At 55.3% G+C, this 7,500-nt stretch overlaps 1 non-coding gene and 1 pseudogene across 1 annotated transcript in view; both read left to right on the top strand.

Annotated features, from left to right (window-relative positions):
- LOC124748380 overlaps positions 1–253 on the top strand; it is a 4,216-nt pseudogene extending 3,963 nt beyond the window's left edge.
- A 5,545-nt stretch (positions 254–5,798) lies between these two features.
- LOC124748383 overlaps positions 5,799–7,500 on the top strand; it is a 1,905-nt gene continuing 203 nt past the window's right edge. Inside the window, exon 1 of the ribosomal RNA XR_007011671.1 lies at positions 5,799–7,500. This exon is cut by the window's right edge and continues 203 nt beyond it. This is a non-coding gene — a ribosomal RNA (small subunit ribosomal RNA).

The following is a 7,500-nucleotide window of genomic DNA, read 5'->3' as shown; positions in this document are numbered from 1 at the left end:
GCGCGGTCGACCCACGTGGCGCCGCGCCGTACGGGCCCTACTTGTTTGCCGGACGGGGCACTCGGGCGGCGCTGTCTGGGATCTGTTCCCGGCGCCGCCCTGCCCCTACCGGTCGACCATGGGTGTCTATATTTCGATGTCGGGACTCGGAATCGTCTGTAGACGACTTAGGTACCGGGCGGGGTGTTGTACTCGGTAGAGCAGTTGCCACGCTGCGATCTGTTGAGACTCAGCCCTAGCTTGGGGGATTCGTCTTGTCGCGAGACGAGACCCCCAGGGGCTGGTCGCCAGCAGGGGTACGCGTGGGCCCCCCTTGCTTTCAGTTTCCGCACGTCGCATCTCTGGGCGTATCGGTCTGGCGGGCGCGCCGCACCCAGGGCGCTGCAGTGGGTGCGGCGGCCTGGGGCGTATCGGTTGGCGTGGGCGCTGCGATGGGTGCCGCCGCCGTGCGCGCGGGGAGGCGGCGCCGGCCGGCCGGGCGCCGTGTGTACCGCCGCGCCTATAGCGTATCGCTTTGGCGGCCGCCGCCGGGTGCCGCGGTGGGTGCCGGACGGTCGATGCCGGCCCACCGGCCGGGGCGTCGCGCGGAGGCGGCGGCGTCGGGCGGGTGCTGTGCGGCGGTCGCGGTGCCCGGCGGGGTCTGGTACGTTGTCGCCGTCCCCCCCGCCTCCGTCCGGTGAACGCCAATCCCCCTAACCGATGGATGTGAAATAAAATATAATAACACATGATGCTCCGCAAGAAAATAGACTTGGGATAGGGTGTGTCGTTGGCAAGTCCCCGGGGCGGTTAGTGTGTGTGGTGATAAGTCTGTAGGGGGGGGGGGCGAGGTATTAGGAAATAGATAGATAGATAGTGGTGCCGTGGGTGTCGACAGTAGACATAGCACACTGCCACCTACAGGGATCCGACGGAACTACGCCACCCATGCCGGCAAAACAGTATCGCCATCTATGAAAATAGGGCGAAAGCACATGCAATACCGCCATCTATGCGCATCTGACAACACTACGTCCGCACCACAAAACATACCGCCATCTGTAGGTCTCCCGCAACATGACCTCCTGCAACGACGCCACCGCCATCTATGAGACGCCAAGCCGACTAAGACAGCGATGGCGCCACAGTGCCCGCCTTTCTGACGCCACCCACAAAGCCTGCAGCCTCTGTCGACCATAGCACCCATTCTCCAGTGGCTCTGCCGCACGAAGCCGTGGACCGGCAATGACTCCACCCGCACCCGTTCGTGGACCACCCCAACCGCCAAACGCGCACCTCCAGCGGATGAACGGCGGACGTTTCCCGCACTCGTAAAGTGCAATCCACCCCTATAACTTGCGTTTCATGAAGAGTTATTTCCAATATGCGACATTCCCGCTGTCCCTATACATGAGCCGCGACCTGTACCACTTACGAGCGAGAGACGCGATCGCGTTGCTCACTGTACGGCGTCCGATACCGAGCCATCAGCATGTCGGTCCCCATGCGCGTTGCACTCGCACTCGCACTCGCAAAAACGTGGGGCAAATATATTACGCGGAAGAGTTATAACAGACCGAGCCCCACTGCATGGGGGGAGTCTTTGTCACTAATGTACACAGATAGAACATTGTGGACTGGAACCAGATTACCCGTACACACGGCGCTGATTAGTAATCAATGCAGAGCCATCAAACTACAGAAAATATATACAACTGTCCGTATACATGCTGAAAGAGTCTGCCCACAATGGGAACCACACGTCAGCCAGACACTCTGATCACGCACCACTCTCTGCTTCTAACAGGCGCACATACAATATGTAAGCACCAGCATGGAACAACATCCAGTGCATCCTCTCCGCCACATTACACAATCCACACTATCACAACCAGACCAGGAGGTCCATGCGGAAAATAGAATATCCCACCCTTTCGACATCCACCATTGCGCAGATAAGGCACCAACACCCACACATGTCCTATACAACGGTGCACCCAACATCACAATAGTACCTCCTGTCACAGCGCACAAACAATGACATGAGTCAAAGACACAGGTCTGACACAAGCATAGAATTGGAGCGCCGCCTCTAATAAGCCAAAGGTGCATCCTGACGTGACAAATCTCATCATGTCACAAGCATTCACTTACTATAATCACTATCAACGAACCTGCCGCCCCGCCCCCCCCCCCCCCCCACACCTTTCCTTACAACAACGTGTAACCTAACCTAACCCATGTTGTACCTTAACCTAACCCATGTTGTACCTTAACCTAACCCATGTTGTGCCTTAACCTAACCCATGTTGTGCCTTAACCTAACCCATGTTGTCCCCTAACCTAACCCAAGTTGTCCCCTAACCTAACCCATGTTGTCCCTTAACCTAACCCATGTTGTGCCTTAACCTAACCCATGTTGTGCCTTAACCTAACCCATGTTGTCCCCTAACCTAACCCATGTTGTCCCCTAACCTAACCCATGTTGTGCCTTAACCTAACCCATGTTGTCCCCTAACCTAACCCATGTTGTGCCTTAACCTAACCCATGTTGTCCCCTAACCTAACCCATGTTGTCCCCTAACCTAACCCATGTTGTCCCCTAACCTAACCCATGTTGTGCCTTAACCTAACCCATGTTGTGCCTTAACCTAACCCATGTTGTCCCCTAACCTAACCCAAGTTGTCCCCTAACCTAACCCATGTTGTCCCCTAACCTAACCCATGTTGTGCCTTAACCTAACCCATGTTGTGCCTTAACCTAACCCATGTTGTGCCTTAACCTAACCCATGTTGTCCCCTAACCTAACCCATGTTGTCCCCTAACCTAACCCATGTTGTGCCTTAACCTAACCCATGTTGTCCCCTAACCTAACCCATGTTGTGCCTTAACCTAACCCATGTTGTCCCCTAACCTAACCCATGTTGTCCCCTAACCTAACCCATGTTGTCCCCTAACCTAACCCATGTTGTGCCTTAACCTAACCCATGTTGTGCCTTAACCTAACCCATGTTGTCCCCTAACCTAACCCATGTTGTCCCCCTAACCTAACCCATGTTGTCCCCTAACCTAACCCATGTTGTCCCCTAACCTAACCCATGTTGTCCCCTAACCTAACCCATGTTGTCCCCTAACCTAACCCATGTTGTCCCCTAACCTAACCCATGTTGTCCCCTAACCTAACCCATGTTGTCCCCTAACCTAACCCATGTTGTCCCCCTAACCTAACCCATGTTGTGCCCTAACCTAACCCATGTTGTGCCCTAACCTAACCCATGTTGTGCCCTAACCTAACCCATGTTGTGCCTTAACCTAACCCATGTTGTGCCTTAACCTAACCCATGTTGTCCCCTAACCTAACCCAAGTTGTCCCCTAACCTAACCCATGTTGTCCCCTAACCTAACCCATGTTGTGCCTTAACCTAACCCATGTTGTGCCTTAACCTAACCCATGTTGTGCCTTAACCTAACCCATGTTGTCCCCTAACCTAACCCATGTTGTCCCCTAACCTAACCCATGTTGTGCCTTAACCTAACCCATGTTGTCCCCTAACCTAACCCATGTTGTGCCTTAACCTAACCCATGTTGTCCCCTAACCTAACCCATGTTGTCCCCTAACCTAACCCATGTTGTCCCCTAACCTAACCCATGTTGTGCCTTAACCTAACCCATGTTGTGCCTTAACCTAACCCATGTTGTGCCGTAACCTAACCCATGTTGTGCCTTAACCTAACCCATGTTGTGCCTTAACCTAACCCATGTTGTGCCTTAACCTAACCCATGTTGTGCCTTAACCTAACCCATGTTGTGCCTTAACCTAACCCACGTTGTCCCCTAACGTAACCCACGTTGTCCCCTAACGTAACCCACGTTGTCCCCTAACGTAACCCACGTTGTCCCCTAACGTAACCCACGTTGTCCCCTAACGTAACCCACGTTGTCCCCTAACGTAACCCACGTTGTCCCCTAACGTAACCCACGTTGTCGCCTATCGTAACCCACGTTGTCGCCTAAACCTGCTCTGTAATTGTTATACGACTCGTTCAATTAGTGTAGTGTTGCCCACCCGCAACCCTCGCAATATAGTTCGCTACTCGCACTGCCCGCTCCCCTGTGTATCGCTTCATGTTAAACACCTTGCAAGTCTTGCTGACTTTCCACATGCTCCTGCTGTACACTGTAATGTGGATGGCAGCAGGGCGTACATGCCGCCCCCCCCCCCCCCCACCTCTCCCCACGTCCCCACCTTGCCCCCTGCCTTCGCAAGGTGGTTGGTGACAAGTTTGCATGTTCAATGCCCTTCGCATGCGACGTACGCAGGCTACGTTGTGGTGCGGCCTGTGTCAACTGTCCGCTGATGTCGTACGCGTGAACCACAATCTGTACTGCACATTCGTCCTTATGTACTGAATGATACATCGTGGCACATGTGTGACCGTACAACGACTGCGCCCAAAAACGGCGGACCATACAGTGCAAATATTGTGCACGCAGCTACGTGTCGTCTCCCTATGAGAGCTGGATTGCAGTGTGGTACGCCATAGAGACGTGTGGGAGGAACGGACGCCGTGGATGGCGATCAGCATGAGCTGTCTGTTGATGTATTCGGACCTAGTCGTCTCTCCTCACACACCGTGATGGCATGGTGCAGCGCGTTCCATATCTGCGACATGCTACAGAAGCCGGTTGACAGTCGTTCGAGCAATGGACATCGCATACGTACGGGGGCCACCTTCCACGTATTGTCTAGGCGTGCACATTTTGTTGCGTGTATGTGGGCAGACGTAGTGTGGCGTGACACCTGACACAGGCATGCAATAATGGTTGAAGTTGCAAATGGCGATGGACGCCTACGTTTTCTGGTGAAGTTACGCAAATGAAGAAATGGTAACCCGTTGTGGTGCGGTTGTTCTCGCTAGGGGTGAATCGGTGATGGCGACGATAGGTTGAGGTACTAACCGGTTGTTCCAGCGATACCCACCATGCCGACGAAACTGAACGGCATCTGGGTGTGAAGCGATACGCGGCGGTGGCTGGGTGGGACCGTCCCCGGCCGGTGAGGGGGCGCCTCCCGGCGTGCTGGCCGCGCGGTGCGTGGGCGCACGCGCTACAGCCGGCTGGTGGGGGCGGCCAGTGGCAGGCGCGCCGGCCGACGGACGCGGCAGGCGTCGCAGCTGCGCGCCGGCGCACCCTGCGCGCGGCGCCGTGCGGCCAAAGTAGGTCCTCGCGGGCCCGGTGCGAAGCGCGGTGGACATCTGCAGTGTGCTGGTCCGATTGAGGACTGTGTGCGTTGAGGATGCGCCGCCGCCCGGCGCTCGGCGCCGCGACGCCGTCTGCTGCTCGGTCGCCCCAGCGGTTCTCGCTGGTGGTTTGTATCGCAGCTGTGCGGATGTGTTGGCGTGTGCGCTGTGCTGGGAGAGTTCGCTTCGGCACCCAAGTGGGGCTTTTGTCCTTCTGTGGCGCTGGCGTTGGAGCTGCCGGTCACCGTAGGTGGCGCGTGTTGTCTCCCGCCGGCAATGCCACGACAGCACGCTCCCGGGCCTCTGTCGGCAGCGGCAAGCTCAGTTGGGAGCACGGGTGGTCGCACCGAAAGCGTCTACTCGCCTAACTCCGGGCGATTGCGCCTCTCTCGAACCCGACCAAGTACTTGGGACGGCGCTGCGCGCCGCCGGGACCTGAGAGGGTTTCGAGGTGTATTGTGCAGGGGAGCTCAGCCTCCTCCTGTTTGCAGAATGATTGAGCGGACGCTTGCGTGTTCGCGCGGGCCCCCGGGACACACTCCCGGGCGGCCGGCTGCTCAGCTCTAGTTGACGCAGCTCCCTGGTTGATCCTGCCAGTAGTCATATGCTTGTCTCAAAGATTAAGCCATGCATGTCTCAGTACAAGCCGCATTAAGGTGAAACCGCGAATGGCTCATTAAATCAGTTATGGTTCCTTAGATCGTACCCACGTTACTTGGATAACTGTGGTAATTCTAGAGCTAATACATGCAAACAGAGTCCCGACCAGAGATGGAAGGGACGCTTTTATTAGATCAAAACCAATCGGTCGGCTCGTCCGGTCCGTTTGCCTTGGTGACTCTGAATAACTTTGGGCTGATCGCACGGTCCTCGTACCGGCGACGCATCTTTCAAATGTCTGCCTTATCAACTGTCGATGGTAGGTTCTGCGCCTACCATGGTTGTAACGGGTAACGGGGAATCAGGGTTCGATTCCGGAGAGGGAGCCTGAGAAACGGCTACCACATCCAAGGAAGGCAGCAGGCGCGCAAATTACCCACTCCCGGCACGGGGAGGTAGTGACGAAAAATAACGATACGGGACTCATCCGAGGCCCCGTAATCGGAATGAGTACACTTTAAATCCTTTAACGAGTATCTATTGGAGGGCAAGTCTGGTGCCAGCAGCCGCGGTAATTCCAGCTCCAATAGCGTATATTAAAGTTGTTGCGGTTAAAAAGCTCGTAGTTGGATTTGTGTCCCACGCTGTTGGTTCACCGCCCGTCGGTGTTTAACTGGCATGTATCGTGGGACGTCCTGCCGGTGGGGCGAGCCGAAGGCGTGCGACCGCCCCGTGCGTGCTCGTGCGTCCCGAGGCGGACCCCGTTGAAATCCTACCAGGGTGCTCTTTATTGAGTGTCTCGGTGGGCCGGCACGTTTACTTTGAACAAATTAGAGTGCTTAAAGCAGGCAAGCCCGCCTGAATACTGTGTGCATGGAATAATGGAATAGGACCTCGGTTCTATTTTGTTGGTTTTCGGAACCCGAGGTAATGATTAATAGGGACAGGCGGGGGCATTCGTATTGCGACGTTAGAGGTGAAATTCTTGGATCGTCGCAAGACGAACAGAAGCGAAAGCATTTGCCAAGTATGTTTTCATTAATCAAGAACGAAAGTTAGAGGTTCGAAGGCGATCAGATACCGCCCTAGTTCTAACCATAAACGATGCCAGCCAGCGATCCGCCGCAGTTCCTCCGATGACTCGGCGGGCAGCCTCCGGGAAACCAAAGCTTTTGGGTTCCGGGGGAAGTATGGTTGGCTGAAACTTAAAGGAATTGACGGAAGGGCACCACCAGGAGTGGAGCCTGCGGCTTAATTTGACTCAACACGGGAAACCTCACCAGGCCCGGACACCGGAAGGATTGACAGATTGATAGCTCTTTCTTGATTCGGTGGGTGGTGGTGCATGGCCGTTCTTAGTTGGTGGAGCGATTTGTCTGGTTAATTCCGATAACGAACGAGACTCTAGCCTGCTAACTAGTCGCGTGACATCCTTCGTGCTGTCAGCGATTACTTTTCTTCTTAGAGGGACAGGCGGCTTCTAGCCGCACGAGATTGAGCAATAACAGGTCTGTGATGCCCTTAGATGTTCTGGGCCGCACGCGCGCTACACTGAAGGAATCAGCGTGTCTTCCTAGGCCGAAAGGTCGGGGTAACCCGCTGAACCTCCTTCGTGCTAGGGATTGGGGCTTGCAATTGTTCCCCATGAACGAGGAATTCCCAGTAAGCGCGAGTCATAA

Source organism: Schistocerca piceifrons, unplaced genomic scaffold, assembly GCF_021461385.2.
Source record: "Schistocerca piceifrons isolate TAMUIC-IGC-003096 unplaced genomic scaffold, iqSchPice1.1 HiC_scaffold_410, whole genome shotgun sequence".
NCBI lineage: Eukaryota > Metazoa > Arthropoda > Insecta > Orthoptera > Acrididae > Schistocerca > Schistocerca piceifrons.
The sequence above is the reverse complement of the archived record's forward strand: the minus strand, read 5'-3'. Positions and strand labels throughout refer to the sequence as shown.